The following is a 24,660-nucleotide window of genomic DNA, read 5'->3' on the forward strand; positions in this document are numbered from 1 at the left end:
ACTATGTGCCAAGCACTGTACTAAGCACTAAGGAAACTAAGATAAAACAATCTCCAGCTCATAGAGAAGCTCGTTTGGAGAGAAACTAAATAGTAAGCAAACAGAATCCCCCCTGGGAAGTGCTGTGTTGAGGTCTGCTAGGATCATACAAGGGATCAGAGCATCACCAATTATATAATTCATGAGTCTTTTGTAGAGGAAGGGGAGCTCTCCCAAAAGAAGCGGCAAGGATTGTCCACCAGGAGAAGTGATGCTGGGCAGACAAAATCCACACTCCACTTTGGGGGTTGGGGAAGATTTTGCACAACAGATGACATACTATGAATTATTTCTATGCCTTTCCTAAATTTTTCTGTTGCGTTAACTTTTTGTAGTTTTTGTTTACGTCTTTTCCTTTTACGTTTGAAATCACTGATAATATTACAAATAATTATAAGAAAATGAAATTTAAAAATATTTTGAATATCCTTTTCTCAGGAATTAGAGATAAAAAGCCCACATTCCTACACCTTCCTGCTGCCCCCTGCACTGAGGGGGACCAGAACCAAACTCCTGGAATGTGTGGCGCAGCATCATAGCTGCATGACCAAGGTCAGGTTCCATTTGTAATCTGGGAAGCAGAGACATGGGAGGGGAAAGTGGAGTCATGAGGGATATACTGGGAGCTCTGTCTGATGTTGTTCCGGAAATCCAAACTTCAGAGGGAAACTGAGTCAGAAACCAAGAAAGGTTAAGTAATGTCAGAAATTAAGGTTCTGGGTGGTACTAAAGAATTTTTCCAGATATATGTTTTTATCCTCTAGGTGATTTGTGTTGGGCTTCTGGCTCTACTGGGTCATGGTATACTAAAGGTGGAGTTCAGCCTTTGACACAGTCTCAGGCACCATCTTCTTTATTAGGTGTGAACAAGCTCGCAGCATGGTGCCAGGTAGCTTTGCACAATGTGGCTTCACCTCCTCCTGGGGGTACCTTGGAGGCAGCCCTCTCCTCTCTCTCAAGAGTAGCAGGAGAATAGGCTATAGAAGACAGAATTCCCACAGTTTAGTCTTATACACATTACCTTTGCCTCTAAAGGTATGAGATTCAAGATATCTCAAGACTTCGGTTTCTGAAGCCCACCGATCTCTCTCTTTCTTTCTTACAAACACACACACACACACACACACACACACACACACATAAGATTACATCATAAAAACTGCAATTACTTCTGGGTTAGGAAAAGCATTGGGCCTTGTCATTCAGCAAGTATTTGTTGAATATCTACTATGTGCCAGGTCCAGTCTACGTGCTTAGGATGTACTGGTGAAGAAAATTGACAAAAAACTCTCTGCCCTGGTAAAGCTCACATTCTAGTGGAGTTTTTTTACATCCCATGTGAATGAAAGTATCAGATTCTTACCTCAAATGATATTTAACTGGGAAGGGGGTCAATAAAGTGGGAGAACCACAAGGAACATGAGGTGGACAAGTGGCTTCTCTGAGTGGGACAGTGAGTAGAAAGGGGATGGGTGACAGAGATAAATTCAACTACTTTACAGTTTTATTTGGGTAAGACCATTTATCTTTTTAACAAAAATGGAAAAAAATCTATTAAAAAAACTAGGAAGCATAAAAGTAGGCAAATTTAATAAATAAAGTGATTTTCTTTTTCCTCCCAACAAATCTGTTTCTGCTTTTCAGGTTTTAACATAATCCACCTACCAGTCAGTCGGCCAGTCAGTCAGCACGTCGTGCTCATGGTTTTACAGTATAGTGCTTCCCAGATAAGAATCCCATTCTTTCTTTTTTCTTACATGGTTTCAAGAGCTGTCTGGCAGTCACGCTGTTGAATTGAATTTAAGGATGCTTTCAGATTAGTGCCATGAAACAGGCAATTCACCGTATCTCCATAAGACACATTACTGTCCCCCAGTGAATGATATCTGACAGAAACAGTAAAGAGTGACTTATCTAGCATCTAACAAGCATTGCTTTTCCCAGGATGGGCATAAAAAAGGGATGCTGAAGGGAGGCATCTCATGTAAGTCTTAGCATCATTGAGTAATCACAATGAGTACATTGTAAGTAAGTCAGCCCACATCAACCATTGTGTCTGGAAAACCTATACTATGGCACCTGTCTTTGAAGAACTTCGATGGTGAAATTCCATTTCAAGTGAAATAGAATAAAAAGTCCAATTCTCTGGAAACTCCAAAAAGAGACCCCTCCATAGGTTTATTCCTAGGGAAGGAGAATTGGCCCCTGAAACTATGCGTGAGACCAGAGTAGATTTTTGTCGGTGGACTTTGTAGAATCACAGAGCCAGAGTTGCTACCAAGCATTCACCATGGGGAAAGGTATTGTCCTGGGTTTTCCATTCATTTATGGGTGTGATCTCTCAGAAATGCCTACGAAAGTGCTGTAGCAGAAAGACATTGCATAGGGACAATTAGCTAGTCAGTCAACAGCATTGTTGGCTGCTATTTTCTGTTGAAAACGGGTCAAAGCCTCAGTGTAAGTAAATAATCTCATCCTGAGGTAGAGGAAGACTTTTCTAATCCTTAATGGTGTCCTTTGGGACTTGTTTTAGAGTTTCATGGAGTCATAGGTGGGTATCACTGGGAATCAGTTCCAGATTTCCACAGGATTCTGTACTGTGAAAATTGCTACATCAAATGAACAATGAATTGGTTCACAGCTACTTTGGGGTGGATGGGTGGGAAATATCACAGTGGTTGTTTCCCAATTTGCAAACTAGTAAGAATTTTTTTCTTGGAAAATTGGACACATATGTAGCTATAACTAGTCTAATGTTTAGTTTTCCATTTTTAAAAAAGTATGAGTAAATGTATACTAGATACAGTGCTTTGTGTGCTAGCATCAGAGGAGAATGGGTTTGGGCAGGGTTGACACCATTTTATGAAATGATTATTAAAAATCTGTGTGGGGTGAAAATTCAAACAAATACTTTTCCTGAAGCTATAGATTCAACCTGAAATTAAATCCACGGTTATTCCACCGTGGAAAGATTAAGTGGATTTGCTTCGCTAGAGGTCCCCACTTAGTACCAAAGCACCTCTAATCTCTGGATTGAGGCCTATTCCTGTAATGTAACTCATTTGGTTTTTTCACACTTTCCCCCTTCAATTCTAATAGATTCCTGTGGGTTTTGTGTTATATTTTCATCGTTCTGATCAAATAATTATTCCCATCCCATCTTGCTCATGCTTCTTTGCATCATCTCTTTTGTTGCAGATTTAAACTCATATGCACTCCCTCTTGTCTCCTCCCTACTAATCCCACCCAGGAATCATACTATGGTTGAATAGAAGGTGTTGAGTGTTCAATATGTTTTCCGTGTATTGTCTACTGCTTTATTACTGCCTCTCTCCACTTCTTTGCTGCTGAGAAGCACGGAGATGTTCATTTAAATCGCTAGGCTTCTGTCATATCACAATGGAATGGATGCCTGGGATCGGGTGGATGCTTTGAGTAATACTGAAAGCTGTGTATAACTTGTGTCAGCAGCAAAGTGACACAGGATATAGGATATAGACAGAGGACAGAGGATATAGAAAAAGCCCCCTTAGAGTGGAACTATTTTCCCAGAAATACCAGGCTTATTAATTTCTAGCATCCCGGGACTTATAATTATGGTGAATGAGCTTGAAGTTTAAGATTCTATAGTTGTCATTCAAACAATATTGGAGATCCAAGATATATTCTCAATCGAAGTACAAGCGCAAACTGAGCTCATCCTAGTACTCTCTTTTCTTGCTAGATGTCCATCAATATCACTTATTTCTTCCTGAGCATATCTCAGTTTGGGGTCCTATGAAACATCATTGAAATAGGTAGCCATTAAAAGGAAAGAGTTCAACATTATGACAAGGAAGGATGTTCCTGCTGTCTTGTTAAACGTAAATACAGTGTATTACATGATCTGATTTTGTTACAAACACACCAGACACACACACATAACCCAGGAAGCAAAGAATGAAATTATATACACCAAAACATTAGCTGGGACTATCTCTAAGTGCTGGGATTCTTATACTTTTCTTTATGGTCATCTTTATTTTCACAATGAATGAAAACAATGAATGTTATATATTATAAATTAAACCAAAAGCAATTTGACTTCATATATAGAGGGCCACCACGGGGATGGGACTTACATTAGAAACAAACAAACAGAACAAAAAGTCCATGTTACAGTTATATGATTTCAAAAGGAGTAACTTAGAGGTTTAATAATGATTTCCTGGTTCTGAAGGTGAAAATAAGTTCTGACAGAATTCAAATTAGTCTAGTTTTCATTGAGGCTTTCAATGTTCCCATTCAATGTTCCAGTGTGTGTTTTGCTTATGTGTAACATATTTCCAGATGGTTTGGGAGGAAAAACAACATAAAGATTTTATAAGGCAGTGTCATCACATTTTATTCTTATATTTGGAGACAAAATATTTTATTGTGCCCTTCTTTTGTGTATGTGTATATATGTATATATATATACACACACATACCCTTCTCTTGATATATTTAAAGAATATTTTTCCACTTATGCCTTTTTGTAAGTTGGATCTTTTTTTTTTTTATTTAGTGTTTTTTGATCTCCCTCCAAAAGCTTTATGACAGCTGAGTTTAAGTGGTTGCTTCAGGCTACAGAAGTCAAAGATAAAATTGAATTATGCCTCCAGGCTTGGCATACAAAATCAAGAAAAATTTCATTCATTATGATTAATTAATCCAGAAGCACAGTGGTAGTATTATGATTATATTGTATCTGGAACTTGGCGAATTTTCAACTGACATTTACGTGGTAAAGGAGAAAACAGAATGGTAACTCTGTGCCTGGCAAACTGCTCCATAATAGGCTGGAAAAAAAAAGAAAAGAACAAACAAGAGATCAAGGGGAAGAAAAGATTTTATATATTGCGTGTAGGGGTTTGGGCTTTTTGAGATTCCGCTCACTATTGATTATCTCCTGGAAAATCCCATACTATGGGATAATGAATGGCTTACAAGTCAGAGTTATCCTCTACACCATTTTTACAGATGCCTTGATTTGTCATACATGGTGTTATAGTGAAAATTACTCACAATAATAGTGACATACACAAGTGAATAATAAAAACGCTTCAGAAATGCCTGTTAGAGAAGAGGCATTGCTAACAAGAATTGCCTACTCAAATTCTTTTATATGGACTCTTTTCCTTTGTTCTGATAAATTTCGTAAATAGATTACCTGGGATTTATGTTACTATCTAGCAGACAGCTGATATACCTAAGGGACCAGCACCAGCTGGGGATGGAGACTTTTCAAGGATGAGGAAGACAGAGAAAGAGAGAGAGTAAGAGAGGAGAGAGGAAATTAAAAGGAGTGAATCTGTTACCCACTGCTGCAATAATACTGAATAATAAACAATCACAAAATCTCAGTGGCATCCAACAATAAGTACGTATTTATCACTCATCTGTGGGTCAACTCCACTGATCTCTGCTAGGCTTGCTCATGAATATGCAAATTAAGGGAGGTCAATTGCCCTAGGCTGGCGGGGATCTACTGGGCTTCTCAGCTTCAAGATGCAAGTGTGCAGGTCAGCCAAGAGGCTGTGCTCCCCATCATTCTTGGAACAGCTGGCTAGGTGAGGCATGTTCTTCTCATGGCAAAGGCAGAGGCCTGAGAGAGAGCAAGCCCCACCACACCAACAGCTTCAAACCTAAGTGCACATGACATCTGTGAAGATCTCATTGGTCAAAGGAAGTCATATAGCCTGGGCATTAGTGGGATGAGGGAAATAGGAGACCCTGGAGACAGAGAGTAAAGAACTGTGAGCAGTAACTCCATCATCACTGGGGGTGAAAAGGGAAGGGGGAGTGAGAGTGAGAGAGACTTGCAAGCAAACCATTTCCTTTATATCTCCCCCGAATGCATGGCCAAGCAAGTGAGGAACTCATATTGGTAATGGTCTCAAGCCTTCAAAGTGTTGAGAGCTTCATTAGAATTTATTTTGAAGGATTCTTGCTAATAACATGATGACTGTGGGGAACACATTCTGTTGTGGGTCACAATCCCACATTGGCAGCAACATTCCTTCCAGTATATTGGCATGAAGTTTTTTCTGAGCAGTGTGGGAGAAAGTTTCTTTTCTGGGGGCCTGTGAATTTCCATTTGTCATTAATTTTGAATCACATTGTCATCGTGACAGCTCAGGGGCCTTACAGATGCAAACATCAGATAAGGCAGGTAGGTGTAAGTCAGGTTGCTCTCTGAAATGTACTATGCATAAGTGCTATATATGGATGAGGATCCAAAATATGCTTTCTGTATAAGAAAGCCATTTAAAGACAAAGAGTACTTTAATTATTAAAGCATGTATAGGAGCACTTCCAGAAGACTGGCCTCTATATGCATTTGTGTGACATTATTCAAAGGAAATCCTTTATACTCCTTGAAGAACTTCATTTTCTATACCTGTAAAATAAGATATTTAAAACATGTAGTAAAACTTACCTACGTACTGAAATATCTATACTGAAATATTCCAGTCTATAATTTTGACAAAATTAAATGTGTTCTGCTTTAAGCATCTATTCCAACAGGTATGTGACTTCTAGACAATGTCAGGATCAGGCCAGCACACTGGACATACAAATGATATCTTTTGTCTACCCAACACTCTTTCCTTTGGACATCTACTGCTTCTCTTCTATAGGAGATTCTGGGGGAATTGTCAGTCAGAGGACCCTGCTCTCCCACCAGTACCACCATGATTGAGACTATTTGACCCTAAGTGGGGCAATGACACTCTCTCTCCTGGAAATTTGTATCTCGAGGGGTGACACCCAGGGATGGAATCCTGTGAACAGACATAAAACAGATGGAGCTGAGCCGTCCAATGGCAGGGTACTAAAGAGAGAGAGAGCGTTCTTAGTTCCATTACCTGGATCCTCAGAACTGCCCTAGTTTCTACATTTTCCAAGACTTGAATGTTCCTTCCTTGACTGTGTAACTACTCTCTCTTTCCAATAAATTGCTTTTTTGCTTTTGTTAGCCAAAGTCAATTTTTTTTGCTTGCGACCAAACAAAGCATGCTTGATAATGTGGATGGAATCAGTTGGCTTCTATTCCACTCTTATTCTAATTGGAGAGGGTTGAAAGGCAATAACCTCATTTCTCAGACTCCCATGCAGCTAGGGTTCTGGATGTAATTTAAGTTCCACCAATTTGATGTATTAGTGTAAGATTTAGAGGTCTGAAATGAGGCAGAGGCCATTTTCCTCTCCCTTTTTGGCTATCTCTGCTGATAAACATGGTTGTGAAAATCTGAGATTTCTCTGCGGCAGTGTCCCACTGTCCAGTCTGCAGCTTCCTTCGTGATGAGAAGAAGTTGTGGTGGTGGCAGCAGCAGCAGCAGTGGCTGCTTGCTCTGATCTCCTAATCCCTGCATTGTAGCTTCTTGGGTACCCAGAAGTGGTAGTAGCAGTGGCAGCAGACTGGTAGCAGGTTCTTGACTCAGGCATGGCTGTGCAGTAGTAGTAGCTGATGGGTCAGTTCTGTAATATTTTGCAATCGCTTCTAAAGACAGCCTGATCCTTCCACATGTCTAATGATTTTGTAAGTACTCATTGTCTGTATTAAATTCTTCCTGTTTATAAATACCTAAAGTGATCTCTTTTTCCTGCACTGAACCTTGGCTAATATAGAACCCTAACTGAATTACAGATATATAAATGATCTAGAAAAGGATCACATGAGACAATTGGGTAGGAATATGCAAATAAAACGAATGTAGTACAAGGATGGTCAAATTACTTTTGTACTTGAGTTTCCTCTATTTCATCAGCAACAGATATGTACTTCTGTCATCAAGAATAAAGAAGCTATAAAATTTGTAAGATATAGATAAGCACTGAGTTATAAGAATTCAGATTTTACAAAGAATTGAAGAGATTTTCTTACAATGATTTTTGTCTAATATTAACATAGTTACAGCAGCCAGTTTTTTAATTGAAAAGTTGATTCTAAAATATATTTCGAAGACAAAGAACTTAGAATAGGCAAGATATTCCTTAAGAAGTAGTAGAACAAGGTGAGGGACTTGCCTTACCAGATATAAATTTATTCTAAAGCAATGATAAATAAGGTAAAGTGATATTGTTACTTTGGGGAAACTAACAGAACATAATGGAATGTCTAGGAAGAGACTCACACAACATGGAAACTTCAGTTATGACAAGGCTGGCAATGAGGATCAGTGGGAAAAGAGTGAACTAGTCACTCTAATCTGCTGAGAAAACTCGTTATAGGAAGAAAAAAAGCTTTACTTCGTTCTATTCACACACACATACTTCAAAATAGTTTGGTGATTTACCTATGAATGGTAAAACTTCAAATTTTTAAAACTTTGAGAAGAAAAATGTAGTAGAATAGCTTTAAGACGTCTGGGTAGGATTGAGTAGGGAAGACATTCTTAAACAAGATGCAAAATCAATAAATTATAAAAGGAAAGATTGGCCTTGTCTTTGACTTCAGTTATTTCCTGAAAGACACAGAGGTCTAGTCAGATAAAAGTCAGATGCCTCCGAGATTGATCCTTCCTGGTACTCTGCACGTGGCAGCAGTCACATCCAAATGACTGGAACATAACAGGAGCACAGAGTTAAGGACTAAGAGAAAGTAGTGTGTAGACCAGGTCTGTAAGTGTGGGTGGCCAGGTGAGTGCCACGTAAGGAAGACCTGCTACCATTCCAGAAAAAGACAGGACACATGGGATAAAATTCAACACAGACTCTCACCATATCAGATCTCATTGTAATACCTTGTTATTTTCATTTTCTATTAGATGTTCCATAGTGATAGGGCTTTATGGCTTTATTTATTATAACTTCTGTTCAATGAAAACGCTTGTAGAACATATGGCATTTCTAGTTTCCATAAATGTGAGGCATTTAGAACACTAGGGAAGTTATTGATTTTTTATTTAATCATCGGGTATCTAATTGTATTTTAATATAATGCAAATGATCTAGGCCCTTAGGCAAGAAACAGGTGAAAAATCCTCTCCTAGGAATGAAAGGACCATTATAGGTGAGATGGAGGGCAGAAGCATAAGGTAAGACGTAGAAGTGGAGAAATAAAAATGGGCGAGCTCTCAGCTAAAATTCATAGACCAGAATAGCAAAAACCAAGTATTTGAAATGGAAAACAATTCCTCACTTTTTATACTATAGCAAAGATTCTTCTAAAGGAAAAGAGATCATTTTAATAAAATGGAGGTCTATCATAATAACAATTTAGAAACAGGATGACTGATAAAAATAAGCTCTTGTTAAAAAAATAATAAAACTGTGTTTCTTAATACTTTATAAACAAAACCTTCCATAGAGTAATGTCCTTGAACAGTGATAGGTATTTTGCTTTTATTTTAACATTTTTTAAAAGTTGAGGAACAACTTTCCTTCTCAAAGATTCCTTGACATATTAGATAAAAATGTGAACAAAGAGGAATAATGTCGTAAAAGGAGGCATCTAATAACCTCATCCCAACCATGTAAAAGCATATAGGTCTCAAAATTAGTAGACCTGAGTTCCAATAATTAGTGTTGAGACCTTGGGCAAATCTCCCAACTTTCTTACATTTTGATTTTCTTGTCTGTAAAATGAGGGTATTGTACAAAATCATACTGAAAATCCAGACAAGCAGAAAGGCAGGCATTAAGCACCAGGAAAATTCCAGACCCTGAGTATAACAGGAGGCCAGAGAGGAAAAGTTAACAAGAGTATGACAGAGCTTCACTTTTAAGAGAGGCTGGTGTCCAGCAAACTAAAATGACAGACAGCATCTAAGACAGGAAAACATTAACTGAAGTTGGTAGAGACTGAGGTGGAGGCTGAATCTCTTGAACAAGATGAAACTCCAGGTTGCAGAACTGGGGCCTAAGAACTAGGTGGCCATCACCGAAAGGAAAAACGTGCTGCTAAGGGTGGAGCCAGTGCTCCTTAAAGCACTCTTGTCTCAAGCCTGACATTAGTGTTGGGGATTAGGAGAGTCTGGTCTAAGAGGTAGTGACAAGGGACTCTGAAGGAAGATGAGAGAGGAAGCTGGAGAACCAGGAACCTAAATAGCACTGAGGTTCTCAAGACAGTAAATCTCTCAGAGAAGAATGAAGATTTCATTAGCACTTTTGTAAAACCAGAAAACATAGTCCTAGACAGGCTGTATGGCTGGCAGCCCAGAAACTTCACTGTAAATCATTTGGAAAATCGTGTTTGTCAACAGAAAATTAAAATGCCTTTAATGGTAGTTGCTCAAATGTCGTCTCGTGTTTTCACCACAGCCTCCTTTCCTGGGGAGAAAATTTCAAATTTGTCATTATTATCCTCTCTTAGAAGTGGCTCAGGGCACTTGTTGTATGAAATACAAACCAAAACACAACAGTCAACTTCTGAATGGGATGCCAGTGTCATATATGGAAGCAGCATGCAAACCACAAAGGGAGGAGTGTAGCAGCAAATTTGTCAGGTTGCCAATACAAGACAATGTCTAAATTCCCATAACTAGATCTGCCTTTAGAATATTTTATGTTTTCCAAATCAGACCTGGGGTTTTCTGGAATGATGAACAGTAACACTCTAAGCAGCAAAGTCTTAATCAGTACTACTTTGAAATTTGTAACTGAAAATTAATCAGGTCACCCTGTTGAGGTTAAGAACATGATTAAGTGATAATGTTGCTCTTTTCACACATGGAAAAACCCCAGGGCAGTTAGGGGTCCTATTAAGCCTTTTGTATTTTTTAATTGTTTATTGAGATTTGACTTCTATGGACTTGGTTTATATGCTGTTGCTTTCTGCGTGAGTTAATCTCTACATCTCTCTGCCCGGTTTTCGATACAATATAGTGTTGTGGAAAGAAGTTGAATTGTGTCTCATCTTTACCACGTACTTGCAGAGAGCCACTGAGTCAGGCATCTAAACTTTCTGAGTCTCTCTCCAATCTGTAAGTAAGGATAATCATACCCATTTCACTGACTTGTCAGGAGCAATAGCCCAAGGGATCCTCTGTGCAAGACCTGGCACTCAGCAAATGTTGATTTCCTTTCTTGGTCTGCAACTGGCCCCTTCTTATCTACTTAACTACACTTCCTACTCATGTCTAAACCTACAAGTTTCACTCCAACAAGGCAAGTCTCCTTAATGGTCCTGCCATGCTAGTTCTTACTTCCCGCCTTGGGTTATGTTACTGTGGCCCCATCCTCTCTTCCTAATTTCTACTCATCTTTCAGGTCTAGAAGAAAAACGTGTATACACATTAAGTATCAACAAAATGGAAATGAATCATGTTATTTTATTTTACTCCTACCTCTAACATCTTTTCTTGGCTACATATTTGTGTAGACAGTCATTCCGTAACTTGTGAATATCATGGGGAATGCATAAAATAGACTTACTGAAGTTCATCTATGTGACATTTATTTTCAATTCTACAAATATTTATTGCTTGCCTACTATGCAGAGGATATAAAGTTGAGAAAAAAATCAATCTCTTCCCTTGTGGGTCCATTATTCTCTTAGGAAGAAATTTGAGTGATGCTGCATGTTGTATTTTTCATTCAGCTAAGGTAGTTATTATGAAGTATCTTGTATCTTTATATCTGGTGAAATTCAGGCCATAGATAGCCTTTTGCTTATATTTTGTGGATGGTAAAATGAGATTATGTAGTCAACACTTTAAATAATATGATGAATTTAAATAAGATGCTCTAATTGCCATCCAGCTATTTAAAATTCATATTGAATCAAAAATGGACAATTTTTTAAAAATTTGCCTACAGATTATGGCTTGTAATTGATTCATTGGGAATCAAACAAAGGGCTTAGTGGCGAGGTGATATAACCAGAACATATTCTCAAGAGGTGAATTACATTTACCAATCAAGTGAAAAATACCTTTAAGTATAGAACATATGTCAATCCATGTGATTCTTTGCCTTCAGTCAATGGAAAATAAATCTGGTTAAATATGTTTGAATATATTTTGTCAGCTTTGTTCACATGGTTTATATTTGAACTCAAAGCTGCTACCTTGATTTATTAGTTCTAGGCTAGAGGGTCATCCTGTCCTCTTCTAGAACATTCTTCTTGTGCACTGATAATATCTCGGTCTCATAGAGTAAACCTTATTTCTTATGTTCACAAAGAAGACCTTATTTCTTAGAAAATAAAAAGGAAGCAATGGCATTCCTAAATATTGCTAGCAATATTTAGTGTGGGCTGATGTTGTATGGAATTTTTATTGATTTCTTCTGGGTAGAAGAGGGACATGCTCTGCTTGTGTTAGAGAAAGTTAGTTGGGGGTGATGGTCTTAGGCTCTTCGAGTCGCCCATCTATCTGAGAACCTGCTGAGCATGATTACAAATCACGAGTTGAGCTTGGGTTTTCCCAAGCTGGCTGCAGAGACAACTTGTCTAGGCTCCCAGTGAACAGCCACAGCCCACAGAGAATGTGTGTTTACCCAGACCTTTTACATGGTTTACTTCTGAAAATTGGTTCAACCACATGGGAATCTAGTTAGACTCTTGGAATTATAATCTTTGACTGGCACATAACCCAAATATTTTTATGGGATTTGGAAATCAGATTGAAGCTTAGAAAATGAGGGGAGAATAGTATGAGTCCAAACTTAAACCTCTTTCAGATCCATCTAAAATCATTTAAAACCTCTTTCAGGTCCATCTAAAACCATTTAAAAGCTTTTAAAGCATGAATTCCCATCACCAAGTCATTCTTTTTTACTAAATGTAAGTAGGAAACAGAATTTTAGTGAGACACAGTGAAAGATAATTTTTCAGTCCTCATGCAGCTTACTTGGAAGGTAAATGTATGTGAAAACTTCCCTGTGTATGATCCCCTAGGCATATTTTACCCAAGTGTTTAGGAGGATAGATTTTTGTAGCATAAGGTCGATTTAGTAGTAGACACCTGTGGTATTTCATCCATGAACCAAGGTCAGTTCTATGGTTGATAAACTGAAGTGCAAAACTGATAGACAAACTCTATCTTTAGAGATCTTCCAGCTATTATATCTGCATTTCTGAGTGCAAGAAGGGAATAATTAAGACTGATGCTTTATTTGTAAATGCATTATTTTTCTTGTTAAGAATAAACCATAGTTGCTAATAGAAAGAAAAGCTTACCCATAGTATAAAGCTAGCGAAAAACTTGCTATGCAATGAAGAACTTGCCTTCTCTAGTTCTAACATTCAGTAGCTGAAAGCAGATCATTGCCATAAAGAAGTATTTACCAATTTTAAAAGGTCTTGGCCCATCATAGCTAGTGTTAGATTTGGAATATAGCTTTTGTTGCCAAGGTGACAAACACTTATAAATATAACGCATCTTGTAATGTGCTTTTAACTTGGTATTTTTATGGCTTTTAAATCAGATACCATTAGCAAATATATTAGGTAATTTAGCTGAAAGACCATTTTCCTCTAACACTTTTTGTTACATTTCCCCAGGTATTTCAGTAAATGTCTGTTGTGACATTATACTCCTGCTAGGCTTCCAACGTAAGGGGATACATAAAGAACATCTGGTAAAGATTAACATATATTACCTTGCCTTTTTTGTATTGATCACCAAAAAACATATAAAAGAGAGTTAAATTTGTAGTCTCCTTGAAGAGCAGCCATGGTTCATATTGTTATTTTGGGGTCTACACCCTCTCCCCGCAAATAACAGTCTGGCTTTAAGATTCAATGCACAGAGGAAAGGGGTTTTGGGACAGCATAATAACTATATATTAACACTCCCTAAAACCCCCACACCTAAATGCTTTCTCTTGGATATCAAAAAAAAAAAAAAAGAAAGCTATGGGGAAAATAATTACACTAGACCATCTGGAGCTGTAGTATTTCCACAAGTCTCAGTTTATTGTTCCAAACAGTAAACCCAACAGCCCAGGCAGGGAAGGACTTAAGTCTAAATGTAGTCATTAGATTGTTAAAAGAAGGCTTCTGAAGTGGACATATTTGTCATGGCAAAGGTAAAATCAGATAAGACATATTTAGTTTAAGCCCAAATTTGCATTTATTGTTACCTTGTCAGAAATTCTTCTTAGAAGATTGTCCATTAATTCATGTATTCTTTTTTCTTTCATTCATTCAACCAACAGACATTTAAGAAGCATCAGCCATGTTCCAAGCACTAGAGATACAGAGATGAGCAAGTCCTGGCCCTCAAGAAGAATATACTATCAGGAAGGAGGTAGGCAAATAATGAAGTATTACAACATACTGATAAATGCTAAGGTAGAGATTGCACACAAAGAAGGTGTCAGGGACAAGTCCTCAAAGAGAAAAGACTCTTTGCAAATTGTTTTTAGAGAATGAAGATGGAAAAGAAGAATAAGCATTTTGCTTGAACAGAAAAACTCTTTACAGTTAATGTTTTATATCGTAAATCCAGAATTGCTATTTCCTTACTGTGTGATCCTGAATAGCCTCTCTGTGCCTCAGTTACTGCTCCTATGTAATGTAGATAATTATCCTTGCCACCCGCATAGCTCATAGAAGACTGTTGATGAGAATAATGGGATATGGGTGGTGTAGCTATTTGAATTCTTTGGAAAAGAAAGATGCTATGTAAACACACAGCATCCTTATTATTCCAAGCGGTAGCATTTTGGATAATTACCGTATAATACTGCACCTTTGTGTGTGTGTGGTTTGTTTCTTTATAGAAAAGTAAGTGCTAATGTTGAGTTTCTCTAATAACTTTGGAAGCAATTTTAATCCAGCAGACAAAACATAATAATCTTTAGAGTATGTTAAATCCCTTTGTATTTGAGTAGATTTTGTTATTTACCAAGGTCTTAGGCAATTTTACCACAATTATGAAAAGCAGTGCCCAGCAAGCCCAGCTCTCTCAGCAAGTATCTGAAAGACACTATTGCAGACAGGCCAGAAGCTTCTATACAACAGACACTGTGTGTGTGTGTGTGTGTGTGTGTGTGTGTGTGTGTTGTATGTGCGCCTGAGTCTGGGGCTTGCCAGAAAGAGCTGGGAACGAGCTGAGACTGGCTAGCATACCTGAGGCAGCTGTTACACGGTGGCGCCTGAATTCTTCTCTCAGACTGCAGGCTGGCTCCCCTCCTCCTCCTCCTTTTCATAGTCTCTCTAACTCTATCTCTCACTGTCTTTCTTCTTCCCTCCTGTGACTTGGTGGGAGATTCTCATGGCCTGAGACTGTGCCCTATTCCTGCTGTCAGACATTCCAGGACTGGCTGGTGGAAGAACACACACTGGTCGGGGCATGAAGTCTCAGAGAAAAAACAACCCTCAGCACTCTTATCTGTTTCATCTTTGTTTTCGCCCATTCATTCTCTCTCCCTCCCTTCCCTCCGTGTCTCTCTCCTTTCTGTCTTTGTATCTCCCTCTCTCTCTCTCTCTTTCTCTCTGGTTCTCACCTTGACTTTTGTGCTGGAGATTAGCCATGAAATGCATGGCAACCAGGGAAAATGACAGTTCAAGGCAGATCTGCTCTTGGGTCTGCTTTGGGTTATCTCAACAAGATATTGTTTATCAACTTGACCTGGGATTTGCCAAGGCACCCAGCCATTCATTAATAAAAGAGGCAGCCTGTATTAAGGAGCCTGTATTAATCCCTTGTCTCCCCCTGGAAATAGTGCTGCTCAGAAAGCCTCCTCCAGGAGATGCCAAAGAGCAGTGAGATTACACAATAAATAGCTAAATAGCTGCAAGGATTAAAAAAAATTATACAAGAAACCTCACTCTTCAGTTTAATCTGGCCTCTCATGTTTGAGGTAGTTTTCCATAGGCTCCCACTGGAATTGGGCAGAACTAATATAGCCAACCAGGATGAATATTCCTAGGGAAAAATGCCAGTGCTAAACCAGCATGAGAAAGGCGAAGAACCCTAGACCCCTGGAGGCCCAGGCCCTTGACAAAGGTAAAAGGTATGTATCACCACTGGAAAGGCCAATGATATTAATCCTAAGAGATAGTCTCTGGTTACATTTCATGGACTTGGGACTAACTGACAGAAAAGAGCAATTACTTATAGTCATATTTTTAAAAAAATTTGACAAAGATCCCTATCATGGTGGATTAGGTACATTTAATATCTCAATTAATAAACCTTCTATAGTAGTAACATGTCAACTTTGGTTCAAGAAATCCACACCAGTTGATAGTCATCCAGGAAACGTCTTTCGTGCCCACATATTAAATTTAATCTGCCACCCCTGTTTTATAAGACTTTGTATTCATCTGCTAAAGAAAAGATGCTTATTTTATCATTCCAACTTAACAGTGTGCTTAGCAAAGCTGATAGGTAGGAGTTGAGAAGATATTCATTGAATGCCTATTTTTTATATTTACAAAAGAGGTAGATTTAAGGGAGTTACCCAAAAGCAATATTTTTTTTGTCCCACCATTATCCTATTGGTCTTCCTTTCATTCAGCGGATTTATCTGTCATGAAGAATTTAAGTTTCATATTTTCCTCTGTCAGTTGTGAAAAGGCCTGTCAGCTGGGGCTTACACTACAGTTTGCCAAAAGGCCTATAGCACACAATGACAATACAATCTTATATTTGTGCTCCCAGTCTCCAGATAATCCCCCACTTTCCTTCTCTGCAGCCCAGTTATGATCAGGCTTAAGTTGCATATTCCATTTTTAGCCAGATTTTGCTGATAAATGCTATCAGCAAGACTGAAATGAAATACAGCAAGTTTAGCTCTTATTACCAGTGTAGAACATGCCTTGGGAGTTGTGTGTGTGATACTGAGACGGTAGTTGTATAGAACCATTTAATTCACAGAAACTAAATAAAGGAATGTTAATGGTATTGGCTTTTATCTGTTGAATGTTCCAAGGTCTTTTATTCATGCACCTGAAAGTACAGACCTTTAATTAACATTCTAGAAGATATGCCAGAGATATGGGACAATTTCCCATATTGTTTCCAGTGGGGACATAATTTTGAGAGAAAACTGTGCAAAGTCTTAATGTTATTTATTGATACCTTCAAACACAAGACACTTTGTTTTTGCCATTTTTATTCTGAGTTCACAAATACCCCTAGTCTAAGAAATATTTACATTTCCCACATCCATACAGAAGCTACCACATTCTCATTAAATGGAAACCATATAAATAGTGAGAGGCCTGCAAACCATTCTTTTTATAACGTGCTGGGTCTGCAGCAAAATGTGAAGGACTGGGGCATTAGAAAAATGCATCATTGTCTCAGCCAAGGAGAGGGAAGGGTTAATCATCATTCCTAGAACTCTGGAGTGGAACAAAAGGCTTGCAGCCTGACACCAAAATAACATCACAAGGAGAAGTGAAATTGCTTCTAAGACTAAATTGCTTCATTTGAAAATTGTAGTGATACTGAGAACAATTATGTCACTTAAACTTTCACAATTTTGTTTTTATAAATCAGTTATAAAACTATCATGTGGTTTAAATGCAATTATTTAATAAGGGCATTTGTAATTGTCCAACATAATCAATTATGCTTCAATCAGGTTCTTCTCTGAGACTGTATTTTTGTTAGCGTCTGAGTCATTCTTATGGTAATATATACTTTTTAAAAAAGCCAAATAAAATCATTGTTTTCCCTAAAACTTCTTTCCCCCCTCTGATTGCAAAGCATTTCCCCCACTGCAAACTGAGTCTCAGAATTTTTTTTTCCCTTGTCTTAGAAACTAAACATCTACTCAAAGCATGAGAAGGAAAAACAGACTGCTAAATAACAGGGGAAGTGAAAGTTGGTTCTTCAAGAGTCATGTTTTCCGAGCTGAGACAGGGGACAGTGCTGGGGGAGCAAGGAGCGGTGCATGCAGGTTACCCAGCAGGAGCCGTTACAATGTTGGTACCACAAGTCGCAGATTATGACTTTGATTTTCTAAGAAAGAGGAAAGATTAATCATGGGCTGAGTCTAGGCGCACTCAGGCCTCCCAGAGGCTATAGGATTTTAGTCGCTGTGTTGTGCAATTTGAGGGCTATTTGGTCCACTTTGGACTGCCTAGAGAGCTACGTTTTCCTTCCAAATTTCAACTGAAGTCTCTGCTAATGCCTTATCCCTGTGTTTTGCCTGGTTCATCCTGATCTCTGTACCCACTGGCTTAACCAAGAGGCTTCTCATGGAGCCAGGCTCTCAGCCTCTCTTCTCTCCCCATCCTTTTTCTCTTTTGTAGACAATTTCTCCCTTACTTTGACTCTTCTTTTATGTTTTCTGTTTCTCTGAAGATTCTCACCACTTCATGGAAGATATCAGCCCTCTTTCTCTCTCTGCTGTGTATCCTTCCCTAAGAGCAGTGCTCCTACTTAAGAGCATTTCCTCCTTTTTGATCACTCTTGGAGAGAATGACTGAGTGCTGCCAGTGACTACAAGAGGTTTAGCTTCAGCCACATGGATTCACCAGAAACTGGAGCAGGGATCCCAACAAAGACTTCATCATAATGGAGCCAGTGAATTTGTTTCGAAACCCAAATCTGACAGTATCACTTCCCAGCTTAAAACCAGTCCATGATGTTCCCTTATCTTAGCGTAAAAGCCCAAATGTTCTGTGTGTTCTGGCCCACCTAGTTCTTGAGATTTCCTTACACCTTCTTTCCCGGCACTCTTTGTTCCAGACACACAGGCCTTCTCTCTAAAATGGCCACTTTCTCTTCCAGCCCAAGGCCTATACACCTGCTGTTCCCTCTGCTTGTGATGTTCTCCCACCCCCACCTGGCACAAACACCATATTCCTTACCAGGCTAGTTCTTACTTATTCCTCTTTCCCCTTTCAGACCAAGCATCACTACTTAACGAAAATCAACACAGATGCCCTGAACCAAGAACACTGTCTCCCTTTTCTATACTTATAGGATAGTGGACTTTTCCTACAAATTATTTATTACACTTGCAATGTTATATTTATTTGCACTATTATTTGATTATTATCCCATTCCAATGGCCCCTCCTCAAAAACAGGGACTTTGTTTTTGCTTTACCTGCTATCTCTGCACTCAGCAGGCACTCAGTTTATTTCTATTAAATGAATGAACTCATTGGGGTTCATAGAAATTTTGTATCAAAAAATAAAGGAAAGCAAATCTCCTAAACCGAGGTCAAGCAGCAACATTTGAGAGCACCCTCACATGTGTTCTTGGAGAAATGTACACTGACAAATTGAAAACAGCCTGAGCATCAATGGAAGAACAGATAAGTAAATTGTGCTATGTTCATAAAACGTAATACTATGCAGCAGTTAAAATTAATGAGTTAGTGCCATATGTGTCTACATTGCCAAGTCCTTAAAACACATTCATAAAGAAAATGAGCATAATAAGAAATATATGCTGGATTATTTGCCTAGAGCCCATGGAAGAGTATTCAGAAACAACAACAGTGATAACACAAGTAAATACTGAGACTGGGAATGAAATTTAGGAAGTGTGGGAAGATGAGGCTTTCAGAGTCCTTTCCTCCCTTTTCATGTCATTCCCCAGGCAGATTACAGTAAGAGGAATGTAATCAATCCACGCTTTTTTTTGGCCACATTGTTACTGTTTACTTTCTGGGGTAGTGCTTAACTGCACTTGGGAACAAACATATCTCCAAAGGGTAAAAACTAGAGAATCATAATCATTTATAAGTGGAAAAAGTAGAAGTAAATAAATTAGAGAATAATAACAATGTAGAAGAAAATCAATATATACAAAAAATATTGAACTTTAATTCCTCCTTTGAAATATTCTATGGGACTAAGTTTAAAAAGATAACAAGATATAGAAGATTTCAGAGGTCTATTAGCAAGTTGAAAATTAAGTGAAATAGGCAAGAATTCTCTAACTCAAGCCCTCAACTCCAGACTGGGAGACATTAGACACTGAAGTATCTAATGCATAATGATCTTGTTCATAGTGTAAGCTGCCTCCTTTTGTGCGTGTGTGGAATTGGAAGTTTTAGAAGCCACTCTTTCCCAAAATATTTCCCTTACTCACTTTGCTACAATGCCTTAAAATCCACTTTTCTTATTGACTTTGAGTCAATGCATTGAAGAACTCTTAAGCCCACAGAATTTTAGAATGACAGAAAAGCCTTATTTTTTTTGTTTAGATGAGGAAACTGCTGCTTGGAGAGTTAAGGTAACTTTCCAAAGCCACCCAGCTGTCACACAGCACACTGGTTACCAGAACCCAAGATTCTTCATTCCTGGCCCATTATTCTTTCCAACATACTACATTGTGGTGGTGTATCTGGGGGCCGTCATATTAAATCTGTATCAGTTGTTAATGCTGTGGTTTGCATTTGTTTGGCTAGGCAGTCACCCAGCTGGTACCTGAGGGACAAAGATAAAGGTAAAATCAGATGAAGAGTGCTATATACATACAATGGAATATTATTCAGCCTTTAAAAGAAATGAAATTCTGACACATGATGCAACATGAATGAACCTTGAAGACATAATGCTAAGTGGAATAAGCCAGATACAAGAGGACACTATTGTATGATTCCACATATATGAAGTACCTAAATTAGCCAAATTCATAGAGACAGAAGGTAGAATGGTGATTTCCAGGAGCTGAGGGAAGGCAGGAATGGGCAGTTATTATTTAATGATTACAGAGTTTCAGTTTGGAAGATGAAAAAGTTTTGGAGATGGATGGCGGTGACGGTTGCACAACAATGTTAATGTTCTTAATGCCGCTGAATTGTGCACTTGAAAATAGTTAAAGTGGCAGATTTTATGTTATGAATATTTTACCACAATTTAAAAAAATGAAAAAAAAATTGGATGAGAAATCATGAATTATGGATTCCAGCCCAAGAAGGCAAGTGTGGTGGGAATTCTAGGCATCCAGAAAGTACTATGAAAGTACAGGTGGTTGATGAAGGTAGGGAGTGGGAGAGGGGGAAAGAGGAATAGAGAAAGACCTATTCTCTAGACCAGCACTATCCAATGGTACTTTCTGTCATGGTAGAAAAGTTCTATATCTGTGCTGTCCAGTGTAGTAGTCAGTAGCCACTAACCACATTTGAGCACTTGAAATATGGTTAGTGCAATTGAGGAACTGAATTTTTAATTTAAATTGATTTTTAATTAATTTATACTTAAACAGGTCCGGCCCTTTTATTGCTGGTGATTTCACTTAAAAGTACCTGTATTTCTGCTTCTTCTAGCTTGCTTTCTATAAATTCAAGCACCATTCACTTGTTCATTCAGTCACTGTTAGCAGATGTAGCGCATCTCCTGTGTGCCAGACTCTTGCTAGGCAATAGGGATAAAAGAGAGTGAGAGGAATTCTTTACATTGCTGAGAGGAGCATAAATAAGTGTAACCACTGTGACAAACAATGTGGCCGTATGTCCTGAGGTAAAATATGTTCCTGTGACCTAGTGCTTCTATACCCTAGAAAAACTCTCATATGTGCTCAAGGATATGTGGACATTAAAAATCATAAAAGGCCTGTGGGGCCAGCCTGGTGGTGTAGTGGTTTAAGTTCGTGTGCTCCACTTTGGCAGCCCAGGGTTCACAGGTTCATATCCCGGGGGCAGACCCATGCACCACTTATCAAGCCATGCTGTGGCAGGCATCCCACGTATAAAGTAGAGGAAGATGGGCACAGATGTTAGCCTAGGGCCAATTTTCCTCAGCAAAAAGAGGAGGATTGGCAATGGATATTAGCTCAGGGCTAATCTCCCTCACCAAAAAAAAAAAAAAATCATAAAAGGCCTAAAGGTCAATGAAAGAACAAATAAATTGGGCTATGTTCATAAAACATACTACACAGTAGTTAAAATTAATGAAGGAAAGCCATATCTACCTATGTGGCTAAACCCCTGAAACACAATAGTGAGCAAAAAGAAAAATTCAATTGCAGAAGGGTACAGACAGGATGATATCATTTATAAAGACCTTTTTAAAAAGCTTGGAAACTTATTGTTTATGGATACATATATATGTAGTAAATGTAAAACCATGAGTGGGCATGACAGACAGCACAGTCAGGGTGGTGTATACTTATAGCAAGAGAGGGAATGGGGTGGAAGAAGGTACACAGAGGTCTTGAATCTATCTATAATATTCTATTTATTGGGCCAGCCCTGTGGCTTAGCAGTTGAGTGCACACGCTGCGCTACTGGCAGCCCGGGTTCGGATCCCGGGCGCGCACCGACGCACCACTTCTCCGGCCATGCTGAGGCTGCATCCCACATACAGCAACTAGAAGGATGTGCAACTATGACATACAACTATCTACTGGGGCTTTGGGGGAGAAAAAAAGGAGGAGGATTGGCAATAGACGTTAGCTTAGAGCCGGTCTTCCTCAGCAAAAAGAGGAGGATTAGCATGGATGTTAGTTCAGGGCTGATCTTCCTCAAACACACACACAAAAATATATTCTATTTATTAAAAAAGATCTGAAGCAAATATGAGAAAGCCAGAGGGTGGGTCCGTTGGTGTTCATTATATTATTAGCTATATTTTTGTGACTACTTAAAATACTTCATAATAAAAGAGATGCATAAGAAATGGCTCTGCTGTTAAGAAGCACTCAGATTAAAGGGGCATTATACGTACAAACAAAAAAATTGTCATAATGTATTAAAAGTAATAATGGGGCATGTATGAAGTGGGAAGGTGAACACAGAGGAAGATAGAGCTAACTCTGTTTCAAGGAGTCAAGGAAGACCTCACCAAGCGATTGCATTTGAGTTCATTCTCTGAAGGTATGTAGACTTTACTTGGGAGAAAGATAAAAAAGGATATTTATTAGAGACTGAAAGACAGCTTGTACAAAGGTCAAGGTGCAAAAGAATTTGGTGCCTTCAAAAGTAGCAAGAAAATTTGACCTCCCTGGATCCAGAACTGTCAGGAAGAGGTGGGGTGGTAAGGGTGGTAAGACTGTTTGGTATTGACTCAGGCCAGGTTCTACAATCCAAGCCAGGACAGCAGTGTTGGGGAGTGGGTGGAGCTGAGGGGTGATAGAATGGAACAGGAAGAGATTTGAACCAGGGAGACTCGTTAGGAAGCTCTTGTCATTATTCAGGTGGTGCGAGCCTGGACTTCAGTAATAGCAATGATGACATGGAAGAGGATGGTTGGGGGATGTCACAGGTAGAATCTATAGGACTTGATGACTGGTTGAATGAATGAAGGAATGAAATAGAGCAAAGAATCAAAAATGATATTCCCATCTTGGACAACCTTGGCTGGTGGTGGCATTGACCTAGAAAGTAATATGGGAGAAGGAGAAGAAGCAAGGTTTCCCCAACTTGAGAGTGAAAAGGAGGAGAGGTGAGAAGATAATGAGTTTGGTTTGGAATGTGCTGAATTTGAAGAATCTCAAGATAGAGTGTCTAGAAGGGAGATATGGGAATGAGCAGCACAGAGATAATAAACAGAATGGAGGATACAAGGAACAACTTGTAAAATGAGAAAAGAAGATTTCACCATAAAGCTAAGAAGTTGGATCATCATGCTTTAGGCATGCTAAGGTATTCCTTCCAGAGACTGGTCATATATTGGCAGGAGAATATGCAGACCTCTAATTCAACAGCAATAAAGAGAAGTAAACAATGGGATTGTGCTCCAGAGTTTGGCATCTAGCCTTAGCAAACTAGTGTGTAATGAAAGCACCAGCTTTGTAGTTAAACAAACCTGCATTCAATGCATTCATTGCATTTAAACTTTCATTCCCCAGTTACTAGGTGAAAAATTGAGCAAGTCCTAAAATTACTCTGATCCTCATTTCCTTATCTGGAAATGGGAATGATAATACCTTCCTAGAGGATTGTGGTGAGGATAAAGTATCATAATGTTGGTTGGTAAAAGTAAATATATATACAAATACAGAATACTGTATTACTATAATGGTGATGGGTATCACTTTTAATTATAGTATAAAAGTTAAAAGACAAAAATATTAAAAATAATTATAACTAAAAAATGTTATACTCTGGTTTCTCTTCAGATCGTATAAATCTTCCACCTTTTACTAAAAAATGTTAAAAGATGCACAATATAAATAGATGTAAATTGTGACAACAATAACAAAATGTGTGTCTAGGGGCAGTTAAAGTGTAGCGTTTTTGTATGCACGTGAACTTAAGTTGTTTATCAGCTTAAAATAGACTGTTATAACTGTAAGGTATTTTATATAAGTCCAAGGTAACCACACACACACACACACACACACACACATACACAAAACCTATGGAAGTTTCACAAAAGGAAAAGAGAAAGGAATCAAAGCATATCAATGCAAAAAAAATCAACAAGAGCCAGCCCTGATGGCCTAGTGGTTAAGTTCAGCATGCTCTGCTTTGGTGGCTCGGGTTCGGTTCCTGGGCACAGAACCACATCATTCATCTGTCAGTAGCCACGCTGTGGTGGTGGCTCACATAGAAGAACCAGAAGAACCTACAACTATACACAACTATATACTGGAGCTTTGGAGGGGAAAAAGGAAGAGAAAAAAGTAGGAAGATTGGCAAAAGATGTTAGCTTAGGATGAATCTTCCCCTGTAAAAAAAAAAAAATTAACAAAACACAAAGTAAGACAGCATGAGTGGAAAAGACAGACAAAATAACTACAAGAGTAGAAAATAACTAACAAAATGGCAATAGTAAATTCTTCCCTATTA

General features: G+C 38.5%; 1 long non-coding RNA gene across 1 annotated transcript in view; it reads left to right on the plus strand.

Moving 5' to 3' along the window:
• Window positions 1-24,660, plus strand: part of LOC147918185 (uncharacterized) — an 84,919-nt gene that overhangs the window by 19,454 nt on the left and 40,805 nt on the right. The window contains exon 2 of the long non-coding RNA XR_015553129.1: window positions 14,167-14,258. This is a non-coding gene — a long non-coding RNA (uncharacterized LOC147918185). The remainder of the gene's footprint in view (window positions 1-14,166; window positions 14,259-24,660) is intronic.

The sequence above is a fragment of the Ceratotherium simum genome, chromosome 1, assembly GCF_057802395.1.
Source record: "Ceratotherium simum simum isolate JZ-2026a chromosome 1, ASM5780239v1, whole genome shotgun sequence".
NCBI lineage: Eukaryota > Metazoa > Chordata > Mammalia > Perissodactyla > Rhinocerotidae > Ceratotherium > Ceratotherium simum.